The sequence below is a fragment of the Copadichromis virginalis genome, linkage group LG23 (genome assembly GCF_057382275.1).
Source record: "Copadichromis virginalis isolate Kocher_CV1m ecotype Utaka linkage group LG23, C_Virginalis_male_GT1.1, whole genome shotgun sequence".
In the NCBI taxonomy this organism is placed as follows: domain Eukaryota; kingdom Metazoa; phylum Chordata; class Actinopteri; order Cichliformes; family Cichlidae; genus Copadichromis; species Copadichromis virginalis.
In genome coordinates, this window is record NC_140639.1 from 33,416,068 (window position 1) to 33,430,438 (window position 14,371).

Genomic DNA, 14,371 nt, shown 5'->3' on the forward strand with positions numbered 1-14,371 from the left:
TCTGAGACAGGATATTTCTAATTTTAGAGATGTTGCGCAAATGGAAGAAAGCAGTCTTACATATTTGTTTAATATGTGCATTGAAGGACATGTCCTGGTCAAAAATGACTCCAAGGTTCCTCACCGCGTTACTGGAGGCCAAGGTAATGCCATCCAGAGTAAGAATCTGATTAGATACCATATTTCTAAGATTTTCAGGGCCGAGTACAATAACCTCAGTTTTATCTGAATTAAGAAGCAGAAAGTTAGCGGCCATCCAGGTCTTTATGTCTTTAAGACATTCCTGCAGTTTAACTAATTGGTGTGTGTTATCTGGCTTCATGGACAGATAGAGCTGGGTGTCATCTGCATAGCAGTGAAAATGTATGCTATGTCTTCTAATGATACTGCCTAAGGGAAGCATGTATAATGTAAACAGAATTGGTCCTAGCACTGAACCCTGTGGAACTCCATAATTAACCTCAGTGTGTGAAGAGGACTCTCCATTTACATGCACGAATTGGAGTCTATTAGATAGATATGATACAAACCACTGCAGTGCAGTACTTGTAATACCTACAGCATGTTCTAATCGCTCTAATAGGATATTATGATCAACAGTATCGAACGCTGCACTGAGGTCTAGCAGGACAAGCACAGAGATGAGTCCACTGTCAGAGGCCATAAGAAGATCATTTGTAACCTTCACTAAAGCTGTTTCTGTGCTGTGCTGAGCTCTGAAACCTGACTGAAACTCTTCAAATAAACCATTCCTCTGCAGATGATCTGTTAGCTGTTTGACAACTACTCTTTATTTACCTTTTAGCCACCTGGTTACTTCTCCCTGTCAATCTTTACTTGACTGTCTCAGTGAAGTTAAAGTGTGGATGGCAAATAACTTTTTAAATTTTAATGATCATAAAACGGGAGCAATTTTATTTGGCCCGCATTGCTCTATTGTTTCTCCAGATGCTCATTTTGGTGTTTTGACCTCCTATCTGAAAAGTTCAATCGTAAATCTTGGTGTGAATTTTGATTCCGCACTTACCGTGGCGACCGTGGCTCAGGGGGTTGGGAATCGCATCTGTAACCGGAAGGTCGCCGGTTCGATCCCTGGGCTCTCTGTCCTGGTCATTGTGTCGTTGGGCAAGACACTTTACCCTACTTGCCTACTGGTGTTGGCCAGAGGGGCCGATGGCAGCTTCGCTTCTGTCAGTCTGCCCCAGGGCAGCTGTGGCTACAACTGTAGCTTGCCTCCACCAGTGTATGAATGTGAGAGTGAATGAATAGTGGTATTGTAAAGTGCTTTGGGTGCCTAGAAAAGCGCTATATCAATCCAATCCATTATTATTACCTTTGATGGTCATGTAAATGGGGTGGTAAAATCGGCTTTTTATCACCTCAGACACCTAGCGAAGGTCCAGCCTTTCCTTTCCAAACACAGTTTGGAAACTCTTATTGATGCCTTTATTACCTCACGTTTGGACTATTGCAATTCCCTTTTAATTGGGGTTGGGTTAGGCACCCTGTCACGCTTGCAATTAGTGCAAAATGCGGCGGCACGTTTTTTAACTGGTAGAAGGAAATTTGACCGCATCACTCTGGTTCTGGCTTCACTACATTGGCTTCCTATTGTTTTTAGGATCCGTTTTAAAGTCCTTTTATTGGTTTTTAAATCTTTAAACAGTCTGGCCCCTGTTTATTTATCCGATTTGGTGAAGCCTCATGTTCCTACTCGCTTGCTCCGTTCAGCTGATCAATTGCTGTTGCCAGTCCCTAAGTCGCAGCTGAAACTCAGAGGAGATTGAGCTTTCTCAATTGCGGCTCCGAAGCTTTGGAACAGCCTTCCCCTTCATATTAGACAAGCGTCTTCAGTGCAGCTCTTTAAGTCCAGATTGAAAACCTATTTTTATTCCCTGGCTTTTAACTCTGCGGGAAACTGACATCCCTCCTATTATTTTATACTATGTTTTGCTTTTCTTTGTTTTTGTGTTGTTCAGCACTTTGGTCTGCCTGGTGCGTTTTTAAAGTGCTATATAAATAAACGATGATGATGATGATGATGATGATGATGATGATGATGAAATAAATAATTAGCAAATGCTATGCATATTTACAAAGGCATAGACTGTACACTCAGAGGAATGTAACCATAGTTATAAATGTGCAAAAGTATATGTCTTAGATTCTAGAAGCAAACCAACTGACAAATGGGGAGACATTTTCTCTGGCTCAATGAACTCATCACAATCTTGAACATTTGACTGTAAGCAGACAATATCATCAACACGTTTCCATTTATTTTGCAGTTTTCCAATAGGGCCATGCTTTAAAACTAAATGCACAAAGTGATGTGTAGATGACCTCTTTTTAGTTTGAAAGACTCATGGTGAGTACTTTTCAAAGACTGACCTGCACAGGCCCATCCATTCAGTGTCCCCCTCATTCATGCTGGTTCCCATTTATGCTGCAGAAGCACTAAACTACTGTGAACTAAATAATTAAATTGAGCTTGCATTTCAATACATTAACAGTGATATGGGTATTTAAATTTTTCATTACCATACTGCATGAATTAGTGTATCAGTAGAATTCAGCTGAGGGAGCACAGGGACTTTACTGGTGGGCCCTGTCAATAATGTTCCTACTGTACCACATTTTCTTCTTTAATTCAACTTTCCAATTAAATGCTAACCGGAGCACCCTGTGACTGGTGGAACCTGTGGCTTAGGAGGTAGCGCAGGGCTTCTTCTAATTGGAAGGTTGGTGGTTCAATCTTTGGCTAATCTGCTAGTCTAGTCTAGTTTCAGTGTCTTACCCAAATTTTTTCACTGAAGTGTTAGCTGGAGAGTCCTTAGGTATGGGAAAAATGTGTGTCTACTGTCGTGGAATTTTGTAAAAAAAAAAAAAAAAAAAAGTCTGCAACACAGAAAGAGCTGTGGTCAAGCTATTTATTACTGCGTGCAGGAGAGCCAACACACATCAAACATCACAGTACAATGTCCTCAACAGTCTGTAATGAATACACAGTTTGTTTTTATTTTTACTGGCTTTCTGCACTGGAGGTACAGATCAGGTTATGCCATAGGTTAAAACACAGGGTCTCAGAAGTGTCTACACTTATGACATGAATAAATCTACGGTGTGCATAATGTATATTTGTTAGGATGCCTGGGTCATTGACCCAGGGTTTTTGAGTTTATTATATTATTTATCATTTCTAGTCTTTGGTTTCTTTGTTAGAGCTCTGTCTTATGGTTTATGTCTCTGTGTAATCTTTAGTTGCAGTCTCCCCTGTCTGCTATATCCCCGTGTCCAGTCAGTGTCTGTCTGCCCTGGTCCCACGTCTCTGTTCCCTCTGTTGTAGTGCCTGCCTGTGAGTCTGTAAGTTCAGTCTGTGTTATGTTTTCTGTTTTACTTTGAAAGTCCGTGTCTCATGTAAATGTGTCTGGTTTTGCTTCCTTTGTCTCGTTAGGCCTGATTTGCCCCAGCTGTTTCCCTCCTGTTACCTATTCCCTGATTGCTCCATTTGTGTATTTAAGCCCTGTGTTTCTCTGTGTCCGTGTTGTGATCTACCCTTGTTTTGCTGTGTGTTCTGTCTGTGTAAAGTTTACCTTGGAGTCTCAGTTTTGTTACTTTTTTGTGGAGTTCAGCATTAAAGCTGTATTTAACTTCACCTTTGATTTCCGTGAGTCTGCATTTTGGGTCTTTCATATCACCACTCCTGCCTGCACACAGCCGTTTCATAACAGAAGATCGCGACCAGAACATGGACCCAGCAGACGTTGAACTGCACGAGCGCCGACAGGTAGCTCTCTCCCAGCTAGAGGAGGAGCTCCGGTGGAGGCCATGGCTCACCCCCACTATGGGCACATTTTTCATGGGACTCATTAAGCTCTGGGGGGTGCCCGGAGTTGCCATGCTGCTTCACCTGCTGCTTCGCCTGCACTTGTGCTACCTACACTACAAGTGGGAGGTCTTCGTTTAACTTCGGACACACATTCCTTGCTGGAGCCACAGCGTTGCTCCTCCCGAGGAAAGCGGCGCCCACGCTGCCGTCATATGGACAATTCTGAGCAACTTGTGGTGGTGAGTCGAAATGACTACATTTCCCACACTCCTGAGCCAATAAACAGAAATGACTATAATCTCACCTCAGACACCTTCGGGATCTCTTTTCTCGATGATGATTTGGATTGGGAGGCCAGTTTTGGTTTAGCTCCTCACGAGCTAGTTAATGACAATATACATTCCTCTGAGATTTTTAGTCCTAAGACTGTTCATCGTGGTGGAAATAAGCTAAAACCCACTTTTGCCAAGTCTGTTTTTTCTAAACCTGGCCACGTAAAGTCTGAGACTGTGAAAACTGTTAAATCAAAGACTGTTAAGACCTGCTCCGCCGCCGCCGCTGGCTTCATGGTCAACCCCCTGAGCTGTTTTCTGGACTCTTGGGCCGTCGACCTCAAGGCCGGCCCCCTGAACTGTTTTGGGAGTGTTTTCCTGGTACCCTGCGCATTTTGTGGGCTTTATTTTTTTTTTGGGGGGGGGGGGGGACACTGTAAAGATAAAAGAATGCACTAAAATGTTTATTGGGTTTTTTTTGTTTTTTTTGTTTTTATTGACTGGTTTGTCCTTGTTGGCAGCCTCTCAGCTGGTACAGATGGAGGCCCTGGGAATTCGATGATAGATTAGTATTGCAAATGTGCTTATGCCAAGAGATAATAACCATTTGAATTTATACCTAAAGTGATGCACAGGAAGGGTAGAATTTATAATTTAATGAGTGCCATATTTTAAGCACAAAGCAAATATGCATCAAAGGGGTGTAGGGGAGATCAGTGGAGCTTAACGTCACAGTGCCATGAGGCTGTCTTTTTATCTGGCTGGATCGCTGTGCACTGTAAAAAAAATTAAGATAAATAATAAGGGGCCCCAACATAAAAAGAGAACATTTTAGTAACAAGTTGCACAACTTCTTAAAGTGCTGGTCAACCATGGAGCTACATTGTGTCAAATAAATGACAACATGTCATAGATAAGCTACAAAGGTAGCTGACACTTCACAGAAGACCAAACATTATAGCCAAAATGTGCTTAATAGTCAAATATGGATCCAAACATCTGGCGAGTCAGGCTGATTTGTACACAGAGAACAGTGTGAGCTCTCAGCAGCTGACTTTAATAAGAAGGACAAACGTGCCAGAGGAATTACCGAATGGATGTCCCGCTAACAGTCAGCTATCCCCGTGTTGGTGTTATTCTAACAATATCTTGATTAATACTGTTCTAAGACCATCATTGCAACTGATCAATAACATTTTGTGACATCATGTGATGCTTTGTGAGTCAGGGAAAGAGTGGAGCAATACTAAATGCTTAGTTTAAAACTCCAGGTCCTAGTCCCTGGGTTCCCAGATATTTGTAGCTGTCCTCGATGTCTGCAATGTTGCCTCCTGGGAGTGCATTCCCTCAGTTCTGACTACTTTCCCTCTCTTATTTACCATCTCGTGACATGAACATTCAGAGGTCATTGCTGTAAATTCTAGTAGTGTGGATCAGTGAATCGACGTCTCGCTCACTCTTGACATACTATCACTAGTTAGTTAAACAACTATATATATATCATATTCAGGTCAGACTTTGGGGAGTACCCCTCATGAATCTTTGAAACTAAAAAGAGGACATTCTTCTGCGTTTGCATGTAGTTTTTAAGCATGACCCCCCCCCCCCCCCCCAAAGCATGAAAATTGCAAAGAAATTGGAAATGTGTTGGTGATATTGTGTGCTCACAGTCAACTGTTCTAGTGTATAATAAGTTCATTCTCTACTTATAAAATGTCTCCTGTTTGGCTCCTGCCTTCGTTCTGCAATTTAAGACCATTTTTTGACTACTGTGACTACATTTCTCTGTGATGTAGTGTGCCTATATGGTTGTAAATATTGAAAAGCAAGGTGACTTAAATGCCCCTTGAAAAAGTAGGTTGCTAGTACATGTCTGCTGCTGACCCTGACTCTGGATCAGTATAAAACATGATTCTTTTTATATGTATATTGTAAAAGATCGCTGATTTATTTATTTGCATTATACTATTAGTATAAGGGCTAATTTACACTACAAAATCCTACTCTCAAAAACTGACATAGATGTAACTCTGTCTGTGAAGCTGAATTAAATAAGTGCTATAAATGTCTTAAACATGTTTAGCGCCATCGCGTGCCAGCACAGAATGCTTGAGTGCGTCGCAGCACCCAGCATATCTCCACTCTTGCCGGTCATTCCACCTTTGCTTTGGAGGACTCATCGGAGGCAGCGGGGGAAGAGAGACGGTTTCCTTGTACTACTTCGTCAGCTTCATCTTTATCTTTTATAGCTATGCCCCGCAATACATTTTTATACCAGGTGATCTCTTCGAGCTTTTACAGCTCTTTCGAGATGATTATGATCAAAATTGGAAGAGATCAGCTCATGTATGATATTTTAATTTATCTTCCACCTCCTGGGTCTGCTTAATCTTTTCTGTCAGTATTTCAAGTCTTTTTAACTCCCACTATTAGGTTTGGCATGGTCATCACTGTTAGGGACTTATATTCATGCAGAAGATCCATCAAATGGTATCACTAAGGAATTCCTGAGCATTACAGACTCTTTTAACTTTGTTCAACATGTATCAGGGCCTACTCATATTCATCTTGCAATAATTCAGAGATTCTTGGCTTATATACACTCAACAAAAATATAAACGCAACACCTTTGTTACTGCTCCCATTCCCCATGGGATGGATGTAGAGACCTAAAATTCATTCCAGATACACAATATAACCATCCCTCCCAAACAGTGGTCACAAATCAGTCCAAATGTGTGGTAGTGGGCACATCTGTTATATTGAGATAATCCATCCCACCTCACTGGTGTGCCACATCAGGATGCTGATCTGACATGAGTAGTGCACAGGTGTACCTCAGACTGCCCACAACAAAAGGCCACCCTGGAATGTGCAGTTTTGTCTCACAGCAAAATGCCACAGATGCCACAAGCAATGAGGGAGCGTGCAATTGGCATGCTGACAGCAGGAATGTCAACCAGATCTGTCGCCCGTGCATTGAATGTTCATTTCTCAACCATAAGCCGTCTCCACAGGCGTTTCAGAGAATATGGCAGCACATCCAACCGGCCTCACAACCGCAGACCTTGTGTAACCACACCAGCCCAGGACCTCCACATCCAGCAGGTTCACCTCCAAGATCGTCTGAGACCAGCCACCCAGACAGCTGCTGGAACAATTGGTTTGCACAACCAAACAATTTCTGCACAAACTGTCAGAAACCATCTCAGGGACGCTCAACTGCATGCCCGTCGTCCTCATCGGGGTCTTGACCTGACTCCAGCTCGTCGCCGTAACAGACTTGTGTGGGCAAATGCTCACATTTGATGGCATCTGGCACGTTGGAGAGGTGTGCGCTTCACGGATGAATCATGGTTCACATTGTTCAGAGCAGATGGCAGCTGAGAATGTCCCAGTTCTTGCATGGCCAGCATACTCACCGGACATGTCATCCATTGAGCATGTTCGGGATGTGCTTGACCGGCGTATACGACAGCGTGTACCAGTTCCCACGAATATCCAACAACCTCGCACAGCCATTGAAGTGGAGTGGACCAACATTCCACAGGCCACAATTGACAATCTGATAGACTCCATGCGACGATGTGTTGCACTGCATGAGGCAAATGGTGGTCACACCAGATACTGACCGGTTCTGGGTCCCCAGACCCCCAATAGCGCAAAAAACTGCACATTCCAGGGTGGCCTTTTGTTGTGGGCAGTCTGAGGTACACCTGTGCACTACTCATGATGTCAGATCAGCATCCTGATGTGGCACACCTGTGAGGTGGGATGGATTATCTCAATATAGCAGATGTGCCCACTACCACACATTTGGACTGATTTGTGACCACTGTTTGGGAGGGATGGTTATATTGTGTATCTGGAATGAATTTTAGGTCTCTACGTCCATCCCATGGGGAATGGGAGCAAAAACAAAAGTGTTGCGTTTATATTTTTGTTGAGTGTAATAAGTCAGTGAAAGAGGCTAAATACTCTTATTTCAATAATCTCGTAAATTGTCATAAGAATAATCCAAGGGTATTATTTGAGATTATCAACAGTATTGTTTGTTCTCCAACTCAGCTGTCTGATGATGATTGCAATACATTTCTCAATCACTTTGTAAATAAGTTGATGGACTTGAGATCAAAAATCTCCTCAAATGGCTCCCCTCATGAAAATGGTCCTTGGTGCCCTGGATCATCTACTTCTTTTTCTCCAATTACAATGAATGGTTTAACTTCAGTAACAGGTCAAATGAAATCCTTGTCATAATATCCTTAGATATATTACCTCCTTCTGTCCTTTCTGGGACTCACCAGCAATGGTCCCACATTGCTGTCTGTCATTAACAGTGACTCATTAATACTGAGGCAAGGTAACTGTGAAGTAACAGATTCTGAAGAAACAGAATCTTGATGCAAGTTCTACTGGTAATTATTTGCCTATTTCAAAATTGCCATGTAGAAGCAAATTATTATAAATTATTACAAAGCAATTGTAGAAAATTAGTTCTTGGGCAGCACCATGGCTCGGTGATTAGCACTGTTGCCTCACAGCAAGAAGATCCTAAATTCGGTGATGTTTAGGTGATGAAGCTTAAAAGACATATACTGCTGATTGTCATCGGCATAGAAATGATAAGAAATGTTATTAAAAGATTGAATAATGCCAACTAGAGAATGCATGTAGAAAGAAAATAATAATGGATCCAAAACTGAACTCTAACCTGCAGGTCAGGGAGGTGAACTTGTTTGCTCTAACAGTGAAGGTCCTATCAGATAAGTCAGGGGTGCCCAATCCCGGTCCTCGAGAGCTACCGTCCTGCAGCTTTGCATCCTTGTTCCCACACACCTGAATCAAATGAATGGCTTGTTATCAGGCCTTTGCCAAACATGATGGCATGCTGAAGAGGTAATCAAACCATTTGATTCAGCTGTGTTAGAGTAGGGATGTGTAACACTGGTGGTGCAATACTAGACCTGTTAGTGCTACCTCTTGCCTTCTTTGCATGTAGTGCGGGCAGTATAGTTACCTTTAACCACAGTACGCGGACAGAAGGGAAATATGGACCAGATCAGACAGGTTCTAGATTCGTAGGAGCCAAGGGTGTATGACAACAGAGGACTTGTACACAGTAGGTGTAGAAAACACAATTGCATTTATTAGCAATTATTAAAGTTGTGCACATTTAACAAAAGTAGAGCGCGCTTCTTGAAAACAAAATAAAATAAACCCCACAAATGGTCGACCTAAGGATATATTGTCTTTTGTGTCTTTTTTTTAAAAGTCAATTTTACTGATCTTTCACCGTCTGTGTCTCTGGCGTATCTTACTGGCACACGAAGGCACGCACAGGTGTCTCAGCAGCGCACAGACTGGGGGGAGGGTCAGACCGGCCAATGATTGGTCGCTCAGTGGATCTGACAAACACACTCTAAAGGACTAAGTCCTGCCCCCACACCATCTATATACCACATATACATATGTACATATTAAACTTATGTTTACATGCTTTTTATCAGTATTTATTATAATTAATTTTGTTTTTATCAATATTTATTCCCATTGTGAGAGTATGAATATTTATACTTTTAATCCCGTTTTTAACACTGGGTTACACTATCCCCTCTTAGAATCATGCAAGTCCCTTTGCATGGGATAGCTAAACGGTAATGACAGGGGAACCAGCCTTCATGGGGATGACCACAGAATCTTGTTCTGTCAAGGCACTGGTAAAAGCCAGGCTTAGACCTTGAAACAGGGACTGGGCAATGGAAACGAGAGGATTTCCCAACCGACTATATTGCAGTCGTTCTGGTTGGGTTCTTGTTCTCTCTGAGCGCCTTACAGTCGCTGTGGCTTCACTCTCAGTATTTGACTGACTTGAGTTTGCTTGATTATCATTTGAGTTGTCTTCTTCCACTGGCCCATCACAGGTAGATCCATCGGGTAAGTTGGCATCACTCTCGCTTTCATTGTCAGTGGTTGAGTGTTCCACCATGGTTTCACTCTCCTCTAGGCTTCCATATCCAAGTGGATTTCCACATTCAGGTAAGTTGTCACATCCGGTTAAATTGTCAGCTCCAATCAAGTTGTCATGTTCATGTAAGTTGTCTCCTCCAGGCAGGTTGTCATGTTCATGTAAGTTGTCTCCTCCAGGCAAATGAGTTTCAGTATGATCGTGATCATTAGGGTGTGTCTTTGGCTGGGGAATCTCATAGACTCGAGTGACCTTTATGGGCTCTTGAAGAGGTTCCTCTCTGAACCAACAGATATCCTCATCTTCCAGTTCTGAATGATCACATTCCTCATGTTGTTTAGGTGATTGCCTTGTTTTTGGTTTGCGTACATGAGTTAGTTGGACAGGTTTCTCTTCAACAGGGGCAAGAAAACCACAAGGGAGCAAGAGATCGCGGTGGACTGTGCGGACTGGGCCCTCTTTTGTTAGGGGTTTTATACTGTAGACGGGCAAGTCACCTGCTTGGTTCACCACAACGTGAATATCAGTCTCCCACTTGTCGGCTAGCTTGTGCTTGCCTCTGAGACTGACTGCACGCACCAAAACTCTGTCACCTGGCTCTAGTTTTGAGGGTTTCACTCGCATATCAAATCTTGTTTTGTTTCTTTCTGCCATTTTGTTAGCATGGTCTGTTGCTAGTTTGTAGGTCTCTTGTAGAGTTGCCTTTAGTTTTGTTATGTACTGAGAATGCGACTTGAAACTTTTGTTGTTAAAGGGCAGCCCAAATGCTAGATCGACTGGCAATCTTGGCTGACGGCCAAACATTAACTCATATGGGGCAAAACCGGTTGTATAATTTTTCGTACAATTGTACGCATGAACGAGTGGTTTGACATAGTTGTGCCACTGAGTTTTGTCCTTTTCCTCAAGAGTACCTAGCATACTTAGTAACGTTCTATTGAAACGTTCTACCGGGTTTCCTCTGGGGTGATAGGGTGTTGTCCGGATTTTGCGAATGCCCATGATCTTGCAAAGCTCTTGGATAATGTGGGACTCAAAGTCGGGACCTTGATCGCTATGCAATCGTTCGGGTATCCCGTAGTGGACTATGAAGTTGTCCCAAAGGGCTTTTGCAACGGTCTGAGCTTTCTGATTGCTGGTAGGGATGGCTAATGAATATTTCGTGAAATGATCGGTTAATACAAGCACATCCTTTACATTACTTCGATCAGGCTCAATGGACAGGAAGTCCATGCAGACTAATTCGAGGGGTCTGGTGGATTTGATATTCACAAGTGGAGCTGCTTTTTCTGGAGGAGTTTTACGTCTTACACAGCGGTTGCATGTTTTGATCTTATGTTCTATATATGCTGCCATGCGAGGCCAATAGAACCTTGTTCGGGCAAGATCTAAGGTACGTTCAGTGCCTAAGTGGCCCATGTCACAGTGGAGGCTTTGGAAGACTGAGTCACGGAGCTGTTCAGGTAAGACAAGCTGGTAGGTAACATCTCCTCCATCTTGGCGAGTTCGATACAGGATGTTATTGTGCATCTCCAATCGATTGAGCTCTCGGAGTAGAAGGTTGATGTCAGGAAGGTCAGCTCGCACAGTTGGTGGGACCTTTTCTCCAGTTTCAATTTGTGCAATAACTTCCCTCAGACAAGGGTCTGTTCTTTGTTCGTTTGTGATCTGTTCAAGGGACATATGGGGTATAACAGGAAGACCACCACAGTCATTTTCATTGACAAAGTCACCTGGAATGGCAGCTGCAGAAATGGCTAGCGAGTGAACCAAAGGGATGGTGTCATTTTGAGAGCTGCATACAAGGTGTTTCTCACAAATAGCAGACACTACTTCAGGACTTAAACTGCTGTCAGGTAGGGACAGGTGAGTCTGTGTGAACTGCTGTATGCGGTCGAGCTCTTTTTGGGACACTGCGTCGTTAAGCAACTCGCCATGTGGCCGTCCAGAAAGGCCATCTGCATCTGAGTTAAGCTTGCCTGCTCTGTACTGGAGCTTAAAGCTAAACGTTGACAGGGCAGCTAGCCATCTGTAACTCATGGCATCCATCTTAGCAGTAGTTAATATGTACGTCAGAGGATTATTGTCTGTTACGACAGTAAACTGATTTCCATATAAGTAATCTGCAAACTTTTCCGTTACTGCCCACTTCAAAGCTAAGAACTCTAACTTATGGGCGGGATAACGAGATTCACTCCTAGACAACCCACGGCTTGCATAAGCTATCACCCTAGTCTGGCCATTCTGCTCTTGATAGAGCGCGGCGCCAAGCCCTGTAGTGCTGGCGTCCGTATGGAGCGTATATGGCAGTTTAGGGTCAGCAAAACCCAATACAGGCGCAGTACTGAGCTTTTCAATGATGGTTTTGAAAGCAAGATCACAAGAGGGAGTCCATCGCTCGCCGAAAGGTGTCTTGGGGTCATGGTACTGGTCAGACTTAGCTTTAGGCTTTGTGCTTTTGCGCAAAGGAGGGTAGCCTGATGTTAAGTCAGTGAGGGGCTTAACGATACTCGAATAGTTCTTAATGAACCGCCTGTAGTACCCTGAAAAGCCTAAGAATGAGCGGAGCTGTTTAAGATCACGGGGCACAGGCCAGGTACTTAAGGCTTCCACCTTTTCAGGGTCAGTCTCCACTCCCTTGCTGGACACAATATGCCCAAGATATCTGACAGAAGTTTGGAAAAATTTGCATTTTTCGGGTGAGAGTTTGAGCCCATATTCTTTCAGGCGATCAAGAACTTTCATTAAGCGAGCCTCATGTTCTTCAAGTGTCTTGGAGAATACAATGATGTCATCGAGAAACACGATCACTTCGCGCAGGTTCATGTCGCCCATACATTTCTCCATGAGCCGCTGGAATGTGCTGGGGGCGTTTGTAATGCCTTGGGGCATTCTATTAAATTCCCAAAAGCCGATGGGACATACGAACGCCGTCTTTGGTTTGTCCAGCTCCTCCATCTCAATTTGGTAGTACCCAGATTTTAAATCCAGGACAGAGAACCATTGCGACCCGATCAAGGTGGAAAACGTTTCCTCCAAATTGGGGAGAGCGTAAGCATCTTTTATAGTCTGCGCGTTAAGCTTTCTGTAGTCGATACAGAGGCGGACTTCACCATTTTTCTTCCGCACGACTACAATGGGTGAAGAGAAAGGGGAGGTAGATTCCCTGATCACGCCAGCTTCTTGCAGTTCTTTGAGGTGCTTACGGACTGCCTCCAGGTCGTTCGGATGTATGGGACGCGCTCTATGCTTGAACGGTGTTTCATCTGACAATCTGATTGTGTGTTTCACTTGATCCGTCTTTCCAAAGTCAAGATCATTCTGTGCAAACACTTCGGGCATTTGGCTTAGTTTTTCGGTTATGCGCTCCTTCCATTCAGCGCTAATAGGGGAAGAGTCAAAGTTATATGTTACATTTGACTTCTGCTCAGTTCGGGATCTTGGAGTTCTCACTGAGTGTTCGTGAGATAGAACTCTTTGATATGCACTGACTTCTCCGATGACACAATTTAGAGGGATTGTCACATCATGTTCGGATTCATTGGTGAGTATAACTGGTACAAGGTAAGGTGCTCGTTCAGGTAGGTCTATGAGACAAGGTTTCACAAGGATGTCACCAGGTAAGGCTGACATTCGTGGATACTCTAACAAGACAGACTTTTCACCGTTACCGGCTGACACAGCTACAGCACCATCTAGAACAACAGTTTGGCCTGCTGGAATCAACTGTGGCTCTTTGTTGTGCATCGTCACTAAACCAAGACTACTGTCTTTGGACTGTTTGTGTCGTGACTCAAGAACTTTTAGAACTGCCCTATAGCCATATGGCAGGTTCAGCTGCAGTTCATGGCATGTGTTAGAGTACAGCTCATAAAGTACATCTAATGTGTTTGTCCCAATTAGCACTAAGGACTGAGAAGCTGTGCGCACATCGGGGACAACTAAGGCAAGTGTCGGCACTTCAGCTTCAATGCCAAGGAAGTCCTTTGGGAAAGTGACATGCAGTTCAATGTAGCCTAAGTAAGGCACAGACTGACCGTTGGCACCCTCAACTTCTAAAAGTTCAAACAATGGCTTAATCTCATGAGAGGACAAATGCTGACGATAGTAGGACTCGGGGACTGTAGTCACCTGGGAACCAGTATCTAGCAAACAACTCACTGTGTGACCATTAACTTTCACTTGTGCAGTACTCTTCGTACCAATTAGACCTTTAGGAAAGTCGAAGGAATCTGATCTTGTGTGTGACTTTAGGCTGGCACGCTTTTTAGGTGAAGCTTTTTGTTTAACCTGGGTGGGACG